We start from the raw sequence: 13,446 nt of genomic DNA, 5'->3' as shown, positions 1-13,446 counted from the left end.
ATCGTTGTTGCATGTCTGTCATCAATGACAACCCCACGCGGGCGCAGCTGCTCTCGTTAGTTACGTGAAGGGCATCGGCTACTTCGTTGTCCGTGTTGAAAGGGAATGCCTGAAATCGTGTCTTCACAGCACACTCTTGACTCTATGGATCTCGGAATATTGATTTCCCTAATGATTTCGGATGCGGAATGTCGCCTGCGTCTAGCTGCAACTGCCATTCCGCGTTCAAAGTCAGTTAATTGCCGTCGAGCGGTAATTATGACGTCGGGAATATTTTCGCATGAATCACGTGTGTAGTAACGAGAGCTCTGCCGATGCATTTCACTTTTATACGTCGTGTACGCGAAGTATATGTACATACCGCTGTCCCGCGTCTTTTGTCATCTCAGTATATTTTATTATTGCATGCGTTCGCAGTGCAGAGCTCATAGCCGTTTCGCAGTTGTCTGCGAGTCCCGGTTCGGCCGCTTGGCGGCAGCACTGCAGCGCCAGCTGTTCTGCGCCGCAGTTTGTTACCGGCATGTCTGCAGGCAGTGTAATAACATCGCGCGTCGAACTGCGGAAGCACTTCACAAAACAGACGGAGGTAAGTCAGCTGTGCATGTGTGTAGCCTCCACACGCGTTTGTGTCTCGCTCAGAGCCTAGTTAGTAATTTGCGAATTAACGGACTAGGCAATAATTGCTTTGGTAGAGATGCCTTACTTCAAAAATGTAGTTACTTACTAGCCTGATATTTAGTTCGATCATTCGGCACTTATGCAGTATAGTGGGTACATGCGCTGATCACGAGGAAAGCACCTATTGATCACGAGAAACGTACCTATTTTTGAAGGAAAAGCGTATTTCTAAAGATATAAGCAAGACGAGAGCTTTTATTTCAAAAATTGTGTGTTACAGTGATATCTGATGCACGGTATTTCAAAAACTTTTTTTTTTATTCAAAAAGGATGGAATTAATAACTTTTTTTCAAAAAATCATATTTGTTTATTTTGCACAGATATAGCTATTCAGCATAGCACGGTGAGTTCCGAAACGCCTTTTATTCTATTCTTTAGCTTTTTGCCAAACTGACTCCACGTGATTTGTGGTTGCCTTTGTAAAGGGATTGACAAAATAAAGCAAATGATTAAGTCAGATGATTGTAGCCCATGTTACCTATGGTGGTGTAAGCTTGCCACAAATCGGAAGCTACTGTGGTTCCAGGCAAAAAACGCTGTTGCAAAATTGGCAGCAAACTGGTAGCATCACGTTGTGGCACAGCAACCACAAAGCTTTGCTTTGCCTCAACGTCATAACCATGAAAGACCCATTGCTCCAGCACTGTATGACCTCGATGACACTTTCTCCCGACGAAGCAGCTCTTGTCTTGCTTATATCTTCAGAAATACGCGTTTCCTTCAAAAATAGGTACTTCTCTCGTGATCAATAGGTGCTTTCCTCGTGATCAGCGCATGTATCCCCTAAACTGCACAAGTGCCATTCTTTGCAACGGAAACGCACTATGTGCTTTTGCTGGAAGCATTTTTGTCAAAATTGCTTTTGTGTGTAACCTTCACACGCGCTTGTGTCTGGCTCAGAGCCTAGTTTACTGATTAGCGAATTAATGGACTTACAAAAAATGCTTTGGTACAGATACCTTTCTGCAAAAATGTAGTTACTTACTAGCCTGATATTTAGTTCGATGATTCTTTGTAATGGAAACTCACTGTGTTTTTGTTGGAAGTATTATTGTCAAATTTGCATTTGTTCCTTTCAATTCTCTGTTATGTTTGAGCAACTACGTGCTTGATGTTGCAGTGTGCCATTGGAAAATACATTGCCATTTTTAAAACTATAGACAGACAATCGATTATTGCATAAAACTGGCCATTATTGAAACTGTTTATTCTGTTTCAGAAGTCGAAATATTTTATTCGCATTTAAAGGGGAGGCGGCTTCTTTTAATTGCTTCACCCCTTACGTAATGACTGTTACTGTACTTTGGAATGAGATGTGTTTGTGTCACAGTACCGTTACTGTGTGCTGTTGGACGGTCTGCAGGTACGGAGTGTTAATTGTAGCACACTTCAGTGCCTCTAAAAGTTCAGAGCTTGTGTTGCCTTTCTCGACTTCTGACCCACATACACTGATATACGGAAGTAGCAATAGAACCCATACCTTCAGCGTCATCATTGTCGACATACGTATCTGACGTTTCCTTCCTTTATTCTGTGATGGCCTGCTTGGTCTGTATTCTGCTGAAACCCACGAATACAAAATTTTAGAGCGAAATCCCACAAGAGCAGGCTGATTGTTTTGTCTGCATCCATTGTTCGCAAAACACGCAGGTTGTTTTGAGCATGTCAGACACTCAATACTATGTAGATGCCAGTTGCCATTTAGTGTAAACGGAGGATATTTTCGAGCAACGTCTATGAAACGGGATTCACTACAGAGTACTGTGACTCGGTAGTTAGAGCACCGTCACTGAACATCATTAGCGTCAAAACTTCCGTGCACGTCTAGTGGGGTAACTTTGTCACATAAAAAAGGATTTATTTTTAACTCCTATAAACATCCTAAAATTGTGTTTACGAAGCTTTTTACACCGTGTTTTATGTACTCGCTAGTATGTGGCCTCGGCCGTGTTATATCATTTGTACCATTCCTCGTGTCAATTATAGTTTGATTCGAATTTTGATATTTTACAGTTGGCAGTTTGTGTCGTTTATCTGCTTTGAAATTAGGTGACGAAGGTGGTTTAATTTCCTTGTTTCGTTTTCCGTTGGTGTTCGCTCTGAAGCTGTATTTGTTACTTATTTGTGCTGTCTTACTTACTACTGTTGCTTCCGCGTTATTATTACAGGGCGTATACGATCCGGGAAAAACCCTGGAATTTTTTCATCCGGGAGAAAACCGAGAAAAATCGAGAAATTTTTTAGAATTTTGGGGATTTTTTCATTGTTTTAGTTCTCAGTTAATTTTTTAATTTTGACTGGTAAGAACCGATACTCTAACAAAAGATATTACTGTATTCCGCTACTGCAGAATAATTCTGCAGCAATAAACATGAACTAGAAAAAAAACGAAAATAAAACTTAAATTGCAAAGGAAATGCGCCATATACAGCAACAAAACAGTGCTCATCCAAGCGTCTGCCAACGGCAAAATGTGCTAATGCTTTAGGGCAACTATGCAGTGCTTCATAACAACAAATTGTCCGATGAGCGTGACGTCACAATTGTTTACATTTAGATTCGTTTTAGCTGTTACGAGCGGGCTCTTGCGCATGCGCAGTTGAGTCGCGGATGAGTAGTACCTTTTCCCGCTTCTGGCTACAGAAATGTTGTTGTTGGCTGTGTAAGCAGTCGCACCAAGCGGGAGGGGGGAATTCATATTCTTGAGGAAGAAACCTTGTTTCACAAAGCGCCTAGCATCCAGCGCACATTGGTCTATCGATTACTCGTATGATTTTGAAACGCATCCCTGTTGGTTTTTGAACAAATTCTAAGCTGATTTCTGAATGAATCGTAAGTTGATTTTTGAATGCGTGCATAGTGTACGTGATGTCTATGTCAGGGGAATCCTCGTCGCATTTAGAAATAAACTTCCCTGCAGGCTAAAGGGGATGGGGCTATACGAGCTGAGCAGAATAAAGCCGAACAGGTTAATGCCAACTGCTGCTTGCTTATGTGGTTGTTTGGGTTTGCGAATGACCAGCGCTGTTGTAATTACTAGCGAAAGCCATAGATTCAGACTACCAGAGTGGAAATAAACGACTAACCGGAATAACAGGTAAGAAAGATTACGTATTATCTCCTCGGTGTATAAAAGAAAATGAAATTTCGCCAGAAAATTTTTGGTCAGATCGCTACACTAGTGCACTCGATTACGTTCTACTCTGGAAGTAGCGCGGAAGACGCGTTGTACGGACATGTAAAAACGCCTAACCTGAAGATAATCGCGCGATAACTAAACCGGTGATTCTGGCAAGGTTAGTGAAGTTAACCGGCGAATAAGTTTCGACAGTGGCAGGAATGGTTCCGGAATTAGTGGTGACAAGATTGTTTTTTAAAATGAGGAAGGAGAAGAAACAGGGACATCACACAAATTATGGAAGAGTATGACGATTACAAATTTATAAAAATGTCGTGCTACTACGTTCCCATCTCATGCTTGAGAAACTGGAGCGTATGAATGAAATGTGAAACTAACATAAATCTCTTCGCCTGCAGTAAGCGTAATAGGCATTTGATATTGGCACTTCGTGAATTATATACTGTCGTGTTATAAAAATGACCATTTGTGCCAAAACAGCCTGGTTTATTTGATGTGTGTTAAAATTGCTGCTGTATTAGAAAGCCTACTTTCTTTTATCTAGCAGACAGTGACAAAATAGACGTAATAAGTTCGAGAAACCACACCAGTCTTGGGTACTATTTGTATTAACACCTTTTGCAGTATTACACATTTCGATTTTTCGTGTAGCAAAATGTTTGACGAACTTTTTTGAGGTAATAGATTATTTCGCAGAAAGGGAAGCACGCCATTTTATGCCAAGCAAAAGAGAAAATGATGGCCTAATAGTCAATAAAGAGCGCATATTTTCTGAGCTCTTGTTCTCCCGATTACAAATAATCCCACAACTAATATTTGCGGTTTTTTTATTATTTTTTAAAAAAGAGGTGGAGGATGTCAAACTGGCCGTCTGGGAGCAGGAGAGACACTACAGGACATTTTAATTTCCACTGTCCTGAATATAGTTTGATGGCATCCATTACAAGATATACGCGTTTTTCAATTACACAGGGCGAAATACAGTGACGTGCTGTGTGAAGAGGCTTGGCACTGCACTTTGGCACACTTAAGACCAAATAACATGCCTTACATTTCCTCGAGCACATTTGCTTTGTGTATCACTCTTCAGAAAGGTGTGCGGTACAAATGAACATATTTTTGAAAATCCGATTTTTTAAATTTTTGACGTCCTATCTCAAACCCTCGATGGGGGAGGGGCACTATCTAGTGTCGCCCAGGTGCGGAAATATCGTAGATACGGAGCCGGTTCACACAGCAGTCTGAATTACGTCTACATCTACATGATTACTCTGCAATTCACATTTAAGTGCTTGGCAGAGGGTTCATCGAACCACAATCACACTATCTGCCTACCATTCCACTCCCGAACAGCGCGCGGGAAAAACGAACACCTAAACCTTTCTGTTCGAGCTCTGATTTCTCTTATTTTATTTTGATGATCATTCCTACCTATGTAGGTTGGGCTCAAAAAAATATTTTCGCATTCGGAAGAGAAAGTTGGTGACTGAAATTTCGTAAATAGATCTCGCCGCGACGAAAAACCTCTTTGCTTTAATGACTTCCATCCCAACTCGCGTATCATATCTGCCTCACTCTCTCCCCTATTACGTGATAATACAAAACGAGCTGCCCTTTTTTGCACCCTTTCGATGTCCTCAGTCAATCCCACCTGGTAAGGATCCCACACCGCGCAGCAATATTCTAACAGAGGACGAACGAGTGTAGTGTAAGCTGTCTCTTTAGTGGACTTGTTGCATCTTCCAAGTGTCCTGCCAATGAAACGCAACCTTTGGCTCGCCTTCCCCGCAATATCTATGTGGTCTTTCCAACTCAAGTTGTCCGTAATTTTAACACCCAGGTACTTAGTTGAATTCACAGCCTCGAGAATTGTACTATTTATCGAGTAATCAAATTTCCAACGGATTTCTTTTGGAACTCGTGTGGACCACCTCACACTTTTCGTTATTTAGCGTCAACTGCCACCTGCCACACCATACAGCAATCTTTTCTAAATCGCTTTGCAACTGATACTGGTCTTCGGATGACCTTACTAGACGGTAAATTACAGCATCATCTGCGAACAACCCTGCTCAGATTGTCACCCAGGTCATTTATATAGGTCAGGAACAGCAGAGGTCCCAGGACGCTTCCCTGGGGAACACCTGATATCACTTCAGTTTTACTCGATGATTTGCCGTCTATTACTACGAACTGCGACCTTCCTGACAGGAAATCACGAATCCAGTCGCACAACTGAGACGATACCCCATAGGCCCGCAGCTTGATTAGAAGTCGCTTGTGAGGAACGGTGTCAAAAGCTTTCCGGAAATCCAGAAATACGGAATCAACCTGAGATCCCCTGTCGATAGCGGCTATTACTTCGTGCGAATAAAGAGCTAGCTGCGTTGCACAAGAACGATGTTTTCTGAAACCGTGCTGATTACGTATCAGTAGATCGTTCCCTTAGAGGTGATTCATAATGTTTGAATACAGTATATGCTCCAAAACCCTACTGCAAACAGACGTCAATGATATAGGTCTGTAGTTCGATGGATTACTCCTACTACCCTTCTTAAACACTGGTGCGACCTGCGCAATTTTCCAATCTGTAGGTACAGATCTAACGGTGAGCGAGCGGTTGTATATGACTGCTAAGTAGGGAGCTATTGTTATCAGCGTAATCTGAAAGGAACGCATTAGTGGGGAAGTGTGTAGTCTCCACGTGACCCGTGTTTACATTTAGTGATTTTGCTGTTTTTTCTTCGTTTACTGCTCTCGCGTCAAATGAAAAGGAAACGGATTTCTGTGGCTGGGAGCTATCGAGTGAATTAAAATACATTCACATAATTACGCAAGGCTAAAATATGTTATTAGTGTGAGATTTTATTTTTATTTCCATCTTTCTGACAGTCAAGCATTAATCGCCTTGCAGAACAATGAAGTTATTTTTGTCGGTTTGCTAAAGAAATTTGGGTGTTTCTAAACTTTGCCGCTGAGACAGTCAATGTATTTGAAATGAAGTGTTTAATTCCACACTACGCGGCTAGTTTCAACTCCTCGCTGCATTTCAAGTGCACATCTTCTAGTACATATGGCATTGTCCCATAATAAAGAACCAAACATGAGACAGTATAGTACTGGTACTCCAAGGAAATTTACATCCCGAAAACCACACTGAAAAGCTTAGTAAGGTCGAGGCCTACTTCGTTGGGAATCTGGACATACGAATGTGCACTTTAAGTATGCAGTTTAAATGTCCACAATGTAGTATGGTTCACGAAATTCCGCTGCTCTTGAAGTATCCTCTGATGTCTTGCTTATTTTATGACGCAATGTAAGATCTTTTAGTGTTTTACACATACGAACATCCGGACTTCGTGCGTCATGGTGGCTGCTCAGGCGCGGTGTCGCCTGTTATCTGGCGCTCTCTGACAACTGCAGGAACGAACCTGTTTCTAACATGTCGTGGGAAAATGTAGCGAATGGTGGTGTGAAAAGAGCTACTTTAAAAGTAAATTTCCTTTTACGCAAGCTGGACTATGTGCGAGAATGTACGATGAATTTCTTAAATCACAGAGCGTTTGACTCTCATTTAAAAATTAACTCTTTGGTGACGAGCCATTTAGAGGAATTTCGAGCTCAGAAGACCAGACACCTATGTCGTTATTACGAGCAAATTGATGTAGTATTATGGGATGCCGTGTCTCCTCCCTGGTAACTAATTTGTGGAACACTTTGAGGATAAGTCACTGGATTCGGCTAAAAATTTTGCTCGCACAAAAAAATGGCTCTGAGCACTATGGGACTCAACTTTTGAGGTCATCAGTCCCCTAGAACTTAGAACTACTTAAACCCAACTAACCTAAGGACATCACACACATCCATGCCCTAATCAGGATTCGAGCCTGCGACCGTAGCGTCGCGCGGTTCCAGACTGTAGCGCCTAGAACCGTTCGGCCATCCCGGCCGACTTCTGGCACATTTTTGTGATATATCCTAAGGTGTAACACTCGCAAAAAAAAATCAACGTTATATATGAAAGCTTAGCTTCTCTTGAAGTATGTGAAAGCTTTGCTTTTCTGGTAGCAACACTACGTATATTAATTTAAAACATTAACTTTCCCTGCTTGTGTATTCGTGCTGCTTAAATGTGATGTTGCTATTGGCTGAGTACATCACGTCTCCTATGGTCTGAATATCTGCTGTCATCGGCTGGCGAGGTCACGTGACAGGAGCTATGGCTTGCAAAGGCGCATCGCAGTCTCGATTTCAATGATTCGGAAAATAACCTGCGGTTTTTGGTGGAATTCGAATTTATACTTTCGTAATACGAAAATACGCAGCGTACATGTTGCTGCCCATGAAAGATCTTTCCAAAACATTTTTTCCCCCTGAGTTTCGTTTTCTAAAGTGCCGAGAAATTCTATTCCCTTATATAAAAACATAACCGTTCAAGGGATTGATAAGTTTTACAATTATGAGGGAAAATCTACTGTCATTTAAGGTGGAAGAAGTGTTTTCACACGGAAGAAACTGTATTTTTAGCCGGGAAATCCGTGATTTTTTTTCCTTGTCCGTGTATAAACTCTTGTGTTAGGAACAGTTTCCATGTTTATAATACCCAAGTCATTCGCGTGTGTTGAAAGCCGTATTCTCTCTCTGCTTTCATCAGCAACCCCACAGTTGGAGATTGTGATAACAGACTGAAAGGAGTCAGACGTAGGTAAACCTGCATTCAACAACCTGCTAGAGGATATTAAATGCTGCGTACATAATATCCTGGAGTTTAAAACTGATGTAAGGAACTTTGTGTTGGGTATCTCGTCCTACTGTGTTGGGTATCTACGCAGGAAGTGTTTTAAATTTAGAATTTAATGTTCGATGCACATGCACTTAACACAAAATGTACACCTTTCACCTCTTGCTCATGACAGGGATGACGAATGTAGCGTTGTGTGAGGTCTCTATGAGGCGGGTCGTAGCGTGGTTGTGAATTGGTGAAGCCAGCGACTGAGCCAAAATTATTTTATTTATGTGCATTCCGTACTTATATATACGCCCCCACGAAAACATCTATTTCCTATAGTGGTTTGACCTTTTCAGATTTTTCATATACTTTAAAATTGAAACTTCCTGGCAGATTAAAACTGTGTGCACGACCGAGACTCGAACTCGGGACCTTTGCCTTCGCGGGCAAGTGCTCTACCATCTGAGGTTCCGAAGCACGACTCACGCCCGGTCCTCACAGCTTTACTTCTGCCAGACGCAAAGGTCCCGAGTTCGAGTCTCGGTCGTGCACACAGTTTTAATCTGCCAGGAAGTTTCATGTCAGCGCACACTCTGCTGCAGAGTGAAAATCTCATTCTGGATACTTTAAAATTGTTAATAACAAGAATATCGCCAGCCAAAGCCTCATAGTTGATCTACATCTACATGGATACTCTGCAAATCACTTTCAAGTGCCTGGCAGAGGGTTCATCGAGCCACCTTCACATTTCTCTGTTATTCCAATCTCGTATAGCGCGCGGAGAGAATGAACGCCTATATCTTTCCGTACGAGCTCTGATTTCCCTTATTTTATCGTGGTGATCGTTCCTCCCTATGTAGGTCGGTGCCAACAAAATATTTTCGCATTCGGAGGAGAAAGTTGGTGATTGGAATTTCGTGAGAAGATCCCGTCGTAACGAAAAACGCCTTTGTTTTAATGATTTCCAGCCCAAATCCTGTATCATTTGTGACACTCTCTCCCATATTTCGCGAAAATACAAAACGTGCTGCCTTTCTTTGAACTTTTTCATTGTACTCCGTCAGTCCTATCTGGTAAGCATCCCACACTGCGCACCAGTATTCTAAAAGAGGACGGACAAGCGTAGTGTAGGCAGTCTCCTTAGTAGGTCTGTTACATGTTCTAAGTGTCCTGCCAATAAAACGCAGCCTTTGGTTAGCCTTCCCCACAACATTTTCTGTGTGTTCCTTCCAATTTAAGTTGTTCGTAATTGTAATACGTAGGTATTTAGTTGAATTTACGGCTTTTAGATAAGACTGATTTATCGTGTAATCGAAGTTAAACGAGTTTCTTTTAGCACTCATGTGGATGACCTCACGCTTTCCGTTATTTAGGGTCAACTGCCACTTTTCGCACCATTCAGACATCTTCTCTAAATCGTTTTTCAGTTTGTTTTGATCTTCTGATGTCTTTATTAGTCGATAAACGACAGCGTCATCTGCAAACAAGCGAAGCCGGCTGCTCAGATATAGTTCGCACACCTATGTCGTGTTGAAATACGCGCGATTTAAAACTCCATGGCCGCCATACTGGCTGTTGGTAACACTGGTCACAGATGGGTTGTATCGCGTTATTCAATGCTTCCAGTAAATCTATACAATTAGATTATTTCTGTAGTGGATGTCTGAACAGACGCTTGCATTCCTTTTGCATATCGACATTTCGTGCCTGTTTCATTTGTAATGCCAGAAAATTTGGTTTATTCTCTGCTTTTGTGTCAGAGGTGTAGTGAACTGGATGAGTTGATGTTTTCTTCGGAGCGTTTATCTATCGTCATATCAGGACCTTTGCTGGGTGTTTAGCCGCCACAAGCGAAAACTGAAAAATGATGCTCCCTCTTTTTTACTTCCATCACTGAGGGAGGTGGCGCAGTGGTTATCACACTGGATTCACATTTGGGAGGACGACGGTTGACATCCGTGTCCCCTGATTCCGCTAAATCGCTCCAGTGCACACCCGATTTGCTTCCCCTTCCGCGACACATCCAGAGCTTGCGCTCGGTCTCTGATGACCTCGATGTCGACGGGACGTGAGACCCAATCTCCCTCCTTCCTTCCTTCGCTAACATCCACCTCCCCTCCCTCCATCACCAGCAACATGCAACGGCACAACAGTGCAAATCTCGTATTATGTATATACACTACTGGCCATTAAAATTGCTACACCACGAAGATGACGTGCTACGGACGCGAAATTTAATCGACAGGAATAAGATGCTGTGATATGCAAATGATTAGCTTTTCAGAGCATTCACACAAGGTTGGCGCCGGTGGCGACACCTACAACGTGCTGACATGAGGAAACTTTCCAATACGCAAACAGCAGTTGACCGGCGTTGCATGTGAAACGTTGTTGTGATGCCTCGTAAGGAGAAGAAATGCACACCATCACGTTTCCGACTTTGATAAAGGTCGGATTGTAGCCTATCGCGATTGTGGTTTATCGTATCGCGACATTGCTGCTCGCGTAGCTCGAGATCCGACGACTGTTAGCAGAATATGGAATCGGTGGGTTCAGGAGGGTAACACGGAACGCCGTGCTCGATCCCAACGGCCTCGTATCACTAGCAGTCGAGATGACAGTCATCTTATCCGCATGGCTGTAACGGATCGTGCAGCCACGTCTCGATCCCTGGGTCAACAGATGGGGACGTTCGCATGACAACCATCTCCACGAACAGTTCGACGGCGTTTGCAGCAGCACGGACTATCAGCTCGGAGACCGTGGCTGCGGTTACTCTTGACGCTGCATCACAGACAGGAGCGCCTGCGATGGTGTACTCGACGACGAACCTGGGTGCACGAATGGCAAAACGTAATTTTTTCGGATGAAGAAAGGTTCTGTTTACAGCATCGTGATGGTCGCATCCGTGTTTGGCGACATCGCGGTGAACGCACATTGGAAGCGTGTATTCGTCATCGCCATACTGGCGCATCACCTCTTGTTCGCATTGACGGCACTTTGAACAGTGGACGTTACATTTGAGATGTTTCGACCCGTGACTCTACCTTTCATTCGATCCCTGCGAAACGCTACATTTCAGCAGGATAATGCACGACCGCATGTTGCAGGTCCTGTACGGGCCTTTCTTGATACAGAAAATGTTCGACTGCTGCCCTGGCCAGCACATTCTCCACATCTCTCACCAATTGAAAACGTCTGATCCATGGTGGCCGAGCAACTGGCTCGTCACAGTACGCCAGTCACTACTCTTGATGAACTGTGGTATCGTGTTGAAGCTGCATGGGCAGCTGTACCTGTACACGCCATCCAAGGTCTGTTTGACTCAATGCCCAGGCGAATCAAGGCCGTTATTACGGCCAGAGGTGGTCGTTCTGGGTACTAATTTCTCAGGATCTATGCATCCAAATTGCGTGAAAATGTAATCACATGTCAGTTCTAGTATAAAATATTTGTCCAGTGAATAGCCGTTTATCATCTGAAATTCTTTTTGGTGTAGCAATTTTAATGGCCAAGTAGTGTACTTCCATCGCTGGGCTAGGTGGCGCAGTGGTTATCTCAGTAGACTCGCATTTGGGAGGACGACGGTTCAAATCCCTGTCTGGCCATCCATATTCATTTTTTCCCTGATTTCCCTAAATAGCTCCAGGGCACAGCCGATTTGCTTCCCCATCCGTGCCAGAATGAGAGCTTGCACTAAAGTATCTAATGACCTCGATGTCGACGGGACGTGAAACCCAATCTCGTTCATTCCTGCCTTCGCTACCATCCACCTCCCCCTCCCTCCATCACCAGCAACATCCAACGGCACAACAGTGCAAATCTCGTATTATATATACTTTCTATCATTAAACTAAGGTGACCAGATGCACACGTTTTCTGGGGAAGACCCTCAATTTTCATACTTTGTTCTCAATCTGTAACTGACTGAGGATAAAAAATGTCTTCAGTGTCTAATTTTTTGTGCTCAATTTTTGTAATGTCCCAAAATAACTGAAATAGGAAGAATCGGCTGAACATTTTGAACTAGAACTCAACTGAATGTACCAATGAAACCAAATTTACATCAGATGTTTATTTAATTGCAAGAAAATGGACTAATAAAGCTGTGGAACTATTTTCTGGTGCGAGATTTTTTCCTTGAATTTTGAAAATTTGTGGTAATTTCTTATGGTACCAAACACACACACGCACACGCACACGCGTCCGAGGGAGGACTCGAACCTCCGACGGGTGTCGAATTTTGAAATTATGCTACACTGATGGGAGAGATGCCGAAGCATCAGACTAGGTCATCTCGATAGTCGTGATGTTATTTCGTTCCTGTTTTAATTGAAATATTTTTAGAATGGAGAATTAATCCCTTTTTAGTACCTACTTTCTTACTATTAAATAAATAAATGACATCTCCTTGTTTGTATTTTCAATTGAGAGTTCTACATCTTTCGTTAGCCGCAATGGTGGCGCATTGATCTAAGTGACTGCCTCCTGATCATTCGTCAGAGATGAGTCCGGGTTCGAATCCCGGTGTGGCATGGATGTTGTGTTTGTCTAAAGACACTGGCCCTTTCCCATCCCTGGAGTCACTGTCACGGACGGCTGACTGCTTTTAGTCCATTGAGTTGCTCACAGTAGTCGTTAAATCCCAATTTAAAACACTTTTCTTAAGTACATTTTTCCGTTAAACTGTTTGTTCAAGCGTAGTTACTGGACCTGGAATATTCCTTTCTGTGTACCGTAAACTTTTGGCTTGATTTTTTTCGTGCACAACAAAAGATCGAAATTTCTGTACGAAATCAGAATGTAGGTTTGTTTTTGTGTTTTGCCCCCTATGAGAAACATTTAATATTTACCAGAAGTAATACTCCGAATGATAGTACTTTATTCATATTTTATTGT

The 13,446-nt window shown here is 42.7% G+C and overlaps 1 protein-coding gene across 1 annotated transcript in view; it reads left to right on the top strand.

The window, feature by feature from the left end:
* Positions 1-493: 493 nt before the first annotated feature.
* Positions 494-13,446, top strand: part of LOC126213093 (ankyrin-3-like) — a 92,155-nt gene continuing 79,202 nt past the window's right edge. Inside the window, exon 1 of the mRNA XM_049940691.1 lies at positions 494-586. The gene's annotated coding sequence lies outside the window, so the exon portion shown is untranslated. The remainder of the gene's footprint in view (positions 587-13,446) is intronic.

Source organism: Schistocerca nitens, chromosome 11 (assembly GCF_023898315.1).
Source record: "Schistocerca nitens isolate TAMUIC-IGC-003100 chromosome 11, iqSchNite1.1, whole genome shotgun sequence".
NCBI classification, from domain to species: domain Eukaryota; kingdom Metazoa; phylum Arthropoda; class Insecta; order Orthoptera; family Acrididae; genus Schistocerca; species Schistocerca nitens.
Note: the sequence above shows the minus strand (reverse complement) of the source record. Positions and strands in the feature narration are given on the sequence as shown.